The sequence below is a fragment of the Girardinichthys multiradiatus genome, unplaced genomic scaffold (assembly GCF_021462225.1).
Source record: "Girardinichthys multiradiatus isolate DD_20200921_A unplaced genomic scaffold, DD_fGirMul_XY1 scaffold_25, whole genome shotgun sequence".
NCBI lineage: Eukaryota > Metazoa > Chordata > Actinopteri > Cyprinodontiformes > Goodeidae > Girardinichthys > Girardinichthys multiradiatus.
Window position 1 is genome coordinate 378354 of NW_025917678.1, and position 10297 is coordinate 388650.

Genomic DNA, 10297 nt, shown 5'->3' on the forward strand with positions numbered 1-10297 from the left:
CCAAAAAGAGTGATGCAACATTACCATGCAATGTTTATGTTTGAGAACCAAGGATTATCTTGAAGGATCTGGAAATGAAGTTAAGTTAGTCTTGGAACCAATTTAGACAATAATCAGCAAACGTTTAGACAATCATTCACAATGCAAGATCAAATAAAATATTATTTTAATAAAATAATGTTTTAAAGAACGATTTGCTGAATAAAACCAACTGGATGACTAATTCTCAACGGTGTCTCATTAGCTGCCTTTATTTATTAAAATAATATTTAAAGAAATATTATTAAGGAAATGGTAAAATATTTAAGGAAATATTTTGGAAAAGAGACAAATCTTTCTGGAGAAATGGGACTTAATGGTGTTTATTTAGTTATCAAATTTAGTAAAATAATGTTTAGGGAACTATTATTTACTGGATTGAAAACTGACAACCTTTTCTGGGAAAATATTATTTAACAGCAAGAACGTGTTCTTAGCTGTTAGCAGTTAAAGCTAACAAAGGAGGCTAATAGCTTAGCACCAGAATCAACACACACTTTAAAAATACCGTTAATAAAAGGGCTAAAATGCATAAATGCGGACGGCGCGTTATGATCAATCTTCTGTTTAAAATCACCCTTCAAGAAAAGTTTGTCTTAACTTTAAAACACACAAACAAAACAAAACTTCATAAAATGAAAAACGTTTAGATTATTTCATTCTAAATCACTTCTATCTCTCTGCCCAAACCCTAACCTCGTTTGAATTGTGTTGAGGAGGAGTTGTCCGGGCGACGACAACGTTTGAAGAAAGCTCCGTGAACAAAGCTAACCTTCGTAGCTGTGGATGAAAGACGGCTCGTTGTGTCCGTCAACCAACTGCACGTTACCACGGTGATGCAGTCTCTGCTGTTGTCCTTCCTTCAGACTGGAAAACCCCGCTTCACTCGGCTTGTAGAGACCGCTTCTCTGCAGGGGATTCTCTGGAACACAGTTCGCTTCTGCAGATCTCAGAGAGAGTAAAGCAATGCTTATACCTTAATTTCCCCTCTTTATGAACAAAATCACTGGGTACACAAACAGTGATTCACTCGTACTTAACTTTGCATATGATCGCGTGATCTTATGACACCCTTGGATCCAGTTTGAAGAGTTTATGTCTGTTTGCCAGCAAAGAGACATTAGCGCGCTGCCTCTCCGGCCAGTCTCGCACGGAGTCCGGGTGGAAGAGACAGGATGTAGCAAGAGATGTGCTTTTATTTGGACAGTGGCGTCACAGGAAGTCCGCAGTTATCCCATTTCCTGGCTGTCCCTGAAGAAGGTTAATGCACTTTATTTAGAAAGTTCCAGAAAAGTTTGTACCGGAGTTTTAATGTTGAAATCCATGGCTGTGGTCCCAACAGACTTCAAAACAGCATCATTTCTTCTAGGTACATTTGCAGTTTTTGAAGGAACACAGCTGGTAACTTGTTCCAAACATCTTGGAGAACTAACCACAGATCTTCTGTGGATGTTGGCTTCCTGACATCCTTCTGTCTCTTCATGTAATCCCAGACACACTGGATGATGTTGAGATCAGGGCTCTGTGGGGCCATACCATCACTTCCAGTAAGTCTTGTTCTTCTTTACTCTGAAGATAGTTCTTAATGACTTTGGCTGTGTATTTGGTTTGGCTCACTTAATATTTTTTAAATTGATACAAATAAACAATCATTATTTATATTTCTGAAAGCATTCTTTGTTTACAGCATTTTTTCACACCTGCCTAAAACTTTTGCACAGTACTGTATATCCTTCAAAAGCTTTTTGATTTCTGAGCAACACCAAAAAGATGAGGTCCACAGATCTGTGGGATATATCAGCATGTTAGGAATAACCTTTATTAATATGCTCATAGCTGTTTTAAACAACATATTTTAAGGATCTAGTGGTAGTTGGTGGTGATTTTAATATAGTTCCAGATGAATGCATGGATAGATGCTCCTCAGAGTTTTCACAGAGTCATCAGAACCCAGTTATTGGAAACTTTCTAAACAGCAATGGTTTGTTGGATGTGTGGAGAGTCAGTAACCCTGACATAAGACAGTTTACTTGGATCAAACCTGATGGAAACGCTAAATCTAGAACTGATTATTGGTTCGTCTCTGCCTCCATGATGCAGTTCAATGTTAATACTAATATTTCTAGAAGCCCCCTAAGAGATCACTGTAGAACAAGCTGGACCATTTCTAATCAGACTCTCCAGAAGAAACCAGGATTATTGGAAGTTCAACTCATCCTCTTAAATAATGAGAAATATAGATGGAAAATTAAAGAGTTCATCCAAAATATTCATAATAATAACAACTACCTTTCCCAAATACAAAAATGGGAATTATCTTTATTAAAAGACTAGAATTGGATAAAAGGGAGAAGGAAAACAGTTTGGTTAAAACATTGATGGATTATTCCTCTAAACTGAATTGATCAGAAGACGACAAGATAGAAATCTCTGATCTACAGACTCAATTAGACCAGATTTACCTTAATGAAGCCCAAGGAGCATTTGTCAGATCAAGGGTTGAGTGGACAGAAGATGGGAAAAAATTCCTCCTTTTTTATCCGCTGGAAAAACGAAGACGAGAGAAAAATGTAATTTCTTGTACTTTGATTAATGGGGAGGAATGTACTAACACAAAAACAATATCTAAAGAAATCTATAATTTCTAGAGTAACATTTATTCTCCTTCTTATAGTGAACAGCGTTCAACATGTTTGTTTCAGATAGAAGACGAGATCCCAGAAACTGATGAAGATTCAAAAACCTCTGAAGAAAGTTTCAAATGAGCAGAATTAGATGTTCTTCTCAAAATAGCATCTGATGGTTCTGATGGTTCTCCTGGTCCAGACGGGTTCACTGCTAGTTCCTACAAGCAGGTTAGGGAAGAAATAAATGGTTTAATATTTGATGCAGTTAAAGAAAGTTTTAGTAAAAAGGAACTGATGACAACAATGAAACAAGGCAAAATAAATGAATTCCTAAAGTGGAAAAAGATGAAAGAATATGAAATAATTTTAGGCCTGTTTCTCTTCTCAATACAGACTATAAACTTCTTACTATGGCTCTGGCTTCTAGGTTCAAATCAGGCTCTCAGCTATTAGAAGTAACTCCCAATCAGGATTGATGAAAGGAAGATTCATTGATAATAATATCAGATTAGTCTCAGATCTTCTAGATTACAGTCATCTAGTTGAGGACGATGCTTAGATCTTATTTCTGGACTTTCATGAAGCTTTGATTCAGTTCAACATTCTTTCATTTATGATCCATTCAAACATTTTGGGTTTGGAGAATATTTTCTGGATCTAATTAGGATGCTGCACACAGATATAAACAGCTGTTTCCCTTCCTGAAGCTACAAGATTCAATCTAGGAAGAGGCAGAAGACCAGGGTGAAGTTTATCTCTATTGTTATTTCTTCCTGTGGCAGAGCTGCTGTCCATCCTGTTAAAACCTCTGAAACTGAAGGCTTTACTATAGATGGACAAAAACTAGTTCTCAGTCAATTAGCGGATGACTCCACATTGTTTTTAATCAATAAGGAACAAATACCTGTCGCCCTTCAGGTGGTGAAGTTCTTCTCCCAGGCTTCAGGCCTGTTTCTTCATCTGAACAAGTGGGAACTTTTAAGTCTTCATCATAGTTTGGAAAATATGTTGTATAATATCCCAGTGAAGAAGGAGGTTTGTTACTTAGGAATATGGATATCCAAGGATTCAGAAGCTGGTAGCAGCAAGAAGATCCAGAAACCAAATTAATAATCCAGAAGATTCTTAATAATTGGTTGAAAAGAGACTCAACTTTATTTACCCCACTTATTCTCCACCCCTTTCTAAAAACACTATAAAAGAAATAAAAACCCTCGTATTTAATTTCATCTGGAGAAATAAACATCATTATATGAGAAAAGCAGACATGATGAAAAGTTCTGAGGAAGGAGGATTAAAAGCGACTGACTCTGAAACAATGAATGGTGACTAAAGCTAAGATGGCTTCAGTCGTTTCTAAGGTGTAGCGAGGACATGTGTGCTAATTAAGGTGAAAACTAATAGGCACAAAGGAAACAATTCATGATAACTATGTTTAATTATCAATGATAATAATAACAAATACTTATTTCTTACTGGTGGTGAGACATTGTAATCACTATTATTCATATTGTTCAATTAGATGTATTGTTTATGTTTGTTGTAATTTAAGTTTTTATCAATCAATAAAATCAGCTTAAATTACTGATGTTAAACATGAATAAGATTCACTGAAGGTTTTAATTCAGTCTCAACAGAAACATCCTGTTAATATAAATATGGTTGTAACACAGCAGCTAGCTTTATAATTCAGTGTATTGTCATAAAGTCTCCTCAGCAAAGAACTTAATTCATCGTTTTCTGACTAAAAGTCTAATGTTTCAGGGATAAAACAGTTTCAACTTAAAGAAAACTATAAAATCATCATTTTCTCTGTTAGAGTGAATTAGAAGCAGCTCCACAGAGACACAGAGAGGAGCTACCGATGCTAACAGACTCCAGCAGCAGGTTGAGACACCTTGGAGGAGGTTTTTAGCTCTGAAGCTGATCTTCACTTCTGCTTCCTGTTTTAAACACAAACTCTGATCATCAGCAGCTGCAGATCTACAAGCTGATGTTGAACAGCAGCATCTGTTATTCAGTTCACAGTCACTAATATTTTTTATCATCAATCTAATTCATTATTAAACTAATCTAAATGATTGTAGTGTGTAATTACTGTCTACGACCACACGAGGGCGGTATCAAGACAGAGTTTAGGGCCAAAATGATTAAAATCTTAATTTTTGTTTAGTGTAGTTGAGAAATATGTGCAAGACTTTACCAACGATTTTTATAAATTTTATTTTTCTGCCCTGCTTAATGCCCTGACTGCAGCATTTCTTTATCACTATATAATAATAATAATGTTTGTAGTTTTTTCAGGCCTTAATCATCAGAATTAACAATGTTTAATCTTTCTGTGATGATTTTTACTGAAGTAAATTTAAAACGATTTATTTATTTATTTAGTTTTTCTAAAGTAGTAGAAATTATTATTATGTCTATGCACCTATTGTACTACTTATCATGTGGTCTTTATGATTATTAATGAATGTCCATCTCTAATAACATACATGTATAAAATATGTAGATTGTTATTTACAGGTTATATCAATAGATGTAATCAGAAAGTATTTAATGAAAAATATAAAGTTTAACATTTTTGTTTCATTATAACTAGTCACTGCCCTCTGGTGGTGATGTGTTGTAACTACAGATATTCATCATATTTATTGTTCAACAGGATGGATTGTTTTTCTTTCTTTGTTATAATTTTAACTTTTATGAAGTCAGATAAAATTAGCTTAAATTAATGTTGTTAAACATGAATAAGATTCACTGCAGGGTTTAATTCAGTCTGAACATAAACACATCCTGTTAATACAGAGTTTAACACAGCAGCTGATATGTAGTGATTATCTCTGGTTCTAATTTACTCTCAGAGCAATAATAGACAACAACAGAAACCCTCTTCTCAGTCTTCTGGCTGGTCAGAAGAGTAGCTGCAGCAATAGTTGGAGTCTCTGCTCGATGTACTCAAGAATGGAGCAGCTGAGAAGATCTTTTGTCATCAGGTCATTCAATATTTTTAACTCTCTCTGATACAACAAATGTAATTTCCAATGTAAATATATAAATATATATAATACAGATAAATCCAGTTACCGGTGATTTATTTTGAAATAATTAACAGGAAATGCTAACTAGATATTACCTGTGTAACTTTACTTTGCTTGTAGTTACACACTGTGTCCACCAGAGGGTCTAACTGAGCAGCTAGCTGGTTTCTAGCTCCTGATTGGCTGATGAATCCATTGTTGATCTGTTGCTGCTTCTACTTTTTTTTCCTAACTCCTCTTCCTCCTTTAGCATGAAATCAATGTTTTCTCAGTAAGTGTGAATTAGAAGCAGCTCTACAGAGTTTCCACTTGAAAGTTAGTCAAATATTTATGAAATGTTAAATTATCAATACGTTTTTCACGACAACCGGAAGTAGCGTCTACTGGTGCTGGGTCACTTCCTGTTTCTGCGGGTCTCAGACATAATAAGGAAAAATGGCTCTTATTTTCTCAACAAGGTTGCTGAATGTGCCAGCCTTTTCATTCGCTGATGCGGAGACAATCGCAGTGGTGAATTCATGAACAAATAAACTGGACAAGGGGTGTAAGTTCCTCCATGAAGAAAATATCCACAGCTATCAAGCTAAGAAAAGACAGAGCTTAGCGAACTAACCGCTAGCTACAACATATGAAGTACAGAAACGTCGTGATAAAGAAGCCTAATTTAGTGAGCTAAATTATTTGGAATATTTGATAGACATGGTATAAACCTTCAAATAATATTTTAACATTCTGATATGTTTGCCTTTACAATTTGTGAAGAAAAACATGCAAGATGTTAGTTAATACATCATAGATGTTCAAATTGTGCTTTGCTTCTGCATGCCTGTAGTATCAAATGTGTCTGAACTTATTTCCTGATTCACTCTGCAGTTCATTTTGTTGTATTATTAAATTAATAACTATATATCATTATCAGTGCTCATTTCTTACTGGTGGTGAGATATTGGAAGCAATAGTTCACACCTCAGGACTGGACACTACAGATGCAGGGCTGTGTTTACTTCCTGTTGTAGTTTTTATTATAATGATGTAGAAAAACTTCACTGAAACATTTTTGTTTAGAGCTGCTTTTAGTCTGTTAAGTTCTTTAGTGAAAACCTTAGTCTGTCATCTAACCTTTAACCCCTATCTGCCTTAAGTTACATTCATCCATTGATTGATTTTCTTTCTTTTTCTGTTGTGGTTTTCTGTAAGGACAGCCTGGAACTGTCTTGTACAAATATTATACCTGACAATGACTGGTGATTTTTCTTCCTATCTTATCCCCCTGCCTCCCTTCTTCTTTGTCACTGACTCTTCCTTATTTTGTTTTGTAAAACAAGATGTTTTTCAAACATTACTTCCAACAACATCATCTTTGTTTGTGTTTTCTTAATATTACTTTAATTTGTTGACCAATCCAACACAAGTTACAAGTCTGAGCAAAACTGAAACTAAAGTCCCAGCAACAATTAATTTGTCGTTCTCATTTAGACGTTTAATACATTAAGTTCAACTACAGTTCAAGTAGTACAGTTGCTGTTTCTAAACTGCCATCAAAATAAAAGACAGTAATTGTTGGTCCTTCAACTGTATTAATTGAACACCGTATGTTAACAACAATCAGTAAGAAGGTGACCTCTTCTACAGTTAATCTGTGATCAGAATAAATGTTCCTCAGTGAAGAAAATGAGATTTTCTCATCTAGCTGTGGATCCACAGAAGGTCAACTCATGTTTTAATGCAGTGCAGACAACAATCATGGAGTCCAAAACACTGACATAGGTAGGAAGAAGCTGGTCAACAGTCAGAGCTTCAGCACCCTGGACAGCTCTATGACTTCAAAATAACTGATGAGCAGCTGGAAACTCTGCCTCATTTATTGGAGTCTTTGTTAAATCCAGGAATGGTTTGACTTTACCTGAGTCCAAGAAGGTCTCACTGTGAGGATCCAAAGCTCTGAAAGCTTCCATGTATTTGTGACTCTCTCTGTTCTCTAACTAACCTGGATCATTCTGACGTTTTCCATTAGATGCCAAATAAGGAACCAACTCTTAAAGTAAATATAATGTATAATTAGCTGCATGAACAACTGATCAGAGTTTTGATGCCACCAGGATCAATATTCATAAAGAGAAATTAACATCTCAAACACGATACGTCACATATAGTCAGTCTCCACATGTCTATGGAACATAAAACATCTCTTAACATTTGCATTCAACCAAGCAGCTAAAAATAATGATCAGAATCAGAGCTGCTGAGCAGCTTTCTGAGAAGGCAAAGAGGAAACAAACATGGCCGACCACAAACAAGAGCAGCTGAGCATTTTTACACTATGATTTATTCACGTTTTATGTCTGACAATATTATTTAACTCACAGTGTTGAACTTGACAGTGTTTTCATTCATGTTATTTATTTCATAAGCAGACTGCCACTAAAAAGACATCCTTTAGTCCCGATCCATACAGAGTTGTTCCTTTTTCACAGCTTTTGTTCACTTATTGTTCAATTCTGACATCTGATCAGAAGAGATGAGATTTCTTATGAATTGCTGGAAGGTTTAAACCGTGACGACCAGAAAGCCAAAGATGCAACAGCAGCTACATTATGCAAGATCAGATGAAGCTGAGCAAAGAAAGTGAAGGTTGTTTTTTAACATATATTATATTTACATAAGTTCTGAAATAGGTTGTCTCAATAAAAACTGCTCCTCTTGGTGGATGTTTAACAGCTGGTCTTCCTTTCCAGGACCCTAAAATTAGGACTTATTTAAAATCAGATAATAAAAAGATATATTTCATAACTAAATACCATCATAAACTTTCAACAATAAAACATCTCAGGATGAGAGGAAATTATCATGGTTTTTGGGGCAAAGAATAAAAACCAAATATAATTTAAAACTGCAGCAACTAATATGAACTAATATGAACAAACTTAAATAATGTCCTTGATAAAAACTTCAGTCAGTCACCATTTCTTCTTGTTAGACTTTCCAAGAGCTCTGGAGAATAATTCAAACATGTGACTTTAATGTTTGGGCCTTTATTAGACTGATCCTGGTAGAGACGGTCAGGATATTTACTTCCTGAAACACGTGTGGACGCCTCAACACACCTTCTACACCTCAGCTGATGGAGAAAAACACTCTTTAACACACGTTAGAACCTAAAGTCAAAGTTTTTACAGATATCAGTTTAGAAGAACTTTTTATTGAGTGTTAATGTTAAACATTCCTGACACAAAACATCACCAGAGTCAAAGTCTGCCCTGGGATTTGTAGTTCTCAGACTTTAGTTTGGTTTCAGATGAAGATCGTCTGTCCAGGAAGATAAGTATCTCAGACACCGTCTCTCTCCAGACAGCCATAGACCATGAGTCCAGTTCTGATCCTCAGGTTTGGTTCTGTGTGTCTGAGTTTAACCGTTCATCTCCACATTTACTGATGTTTCACTTTGTGCTCTGCAGAAACCTCAGACTGATCATCTTTGAGACGCTGGAGAACACCATTGGTAAAATGTTTCATCTCCTACATGCATGTTGTCATGATTTGTTTCTGCATTTCTTGGAGACGTTGTCTTTCTTTTAGAGGATAGAGGACCTGTGGAGGAGGAGGAAAGGAGGAAGAGGATGCAGGTGGTGGAGAGGTTTCAGACGGCTCCTTCTGAGGAAATAGCAGCTCTCTGTGGATCCAGGCTGAGACACTTACTGAAGTAAACCTGGAGTAATTCTGTTTGGTTTCTAAGGTGAAGGTATATCTGAGTGTAAAACTGTTTCTGGTTCTGATTTACTGTAATCAGGTCATCAGTTGGTACCAGAACCTCAATCTAAAAATGCACCTTTTTGGAAGATCTTGGTCAGACTGGAATCTTTGTGAGCAAACAGATGAACAGTTCTAGTGGTTCTGGATGGAAACATGTTTAACCACCAAACTAACTGATGGTTCTGTCTTCTTTATCATCTTTGTAACATTGTCAGGATAAAGTTGTTCATAATGCATGTAATGTGTTTCAATGATGTCTGCAGATGTTAAAGAAGAGGCTCAAGAAGAACAGAGTCCTTGACTGATGAATAACTTGTACAAAATAAACACAGAACGCCTTCTGTTATCATCTATGTGAATATTTATTAAATCACCTACTCAACATGCAAAGTTCTACATAAAAGGGGTAAAATATCTAACTAAGCAAAATAAAGAAAACAGCAGTGGGTGTGTTTTGAATCAACCAGCAGTTATGGCAAAAATGATAATATGACGAAGGGGTGTGGTGGTGAGTGGAGAGTGGGGCTGCAGCTCCAACTGTAACTCAGTTATACTCAGTCATAAAACCTCCACCAACTCTTGAGCAGACAAAGAGTTCTAAAACTTTTGGCGGCAAGCTAGCTAGCAGTGAGGTTGAAGACAAAGAAAATGGGGAATTTCACCATAAGGTTATTTTAGCAGTCCAGTCTCACAGCACACCTGCGCTGTGGCTCTCAGGTGGTAAATACCCCACAAAACACGCACAGAGCTGGGAGCGCCGTGGCTTCCAGATGTCAACACAGCACATCAAAGTTTCAATAACAAGGTTACATGCACATATCATTCAGAACACATTAGATT

At 36.1% G+C, this 10297-nt stretch overlaps 1 long non-coding RNA gene across 1 annotated transcript; it reads left to right on the plus strand.

Annotated features, from left to right (window-relative positions):
* Nucleotides 1–6176: 6176 nt before the first annotated feature.
* Nucleotides 6177–9506, plus strand: LOC124865123. The gene is made up of 3 exons (XR_007037456.1): nt 6177–6251; nt 9163–9206; nt 9284–9506. It is a non-coding gene; the product is annotated as an uncharacterized LOC124865123 (long non-coding RNA).
* The last annotated feature ends 791 nt before the right edge of the window (nt 9507–10297 follow it).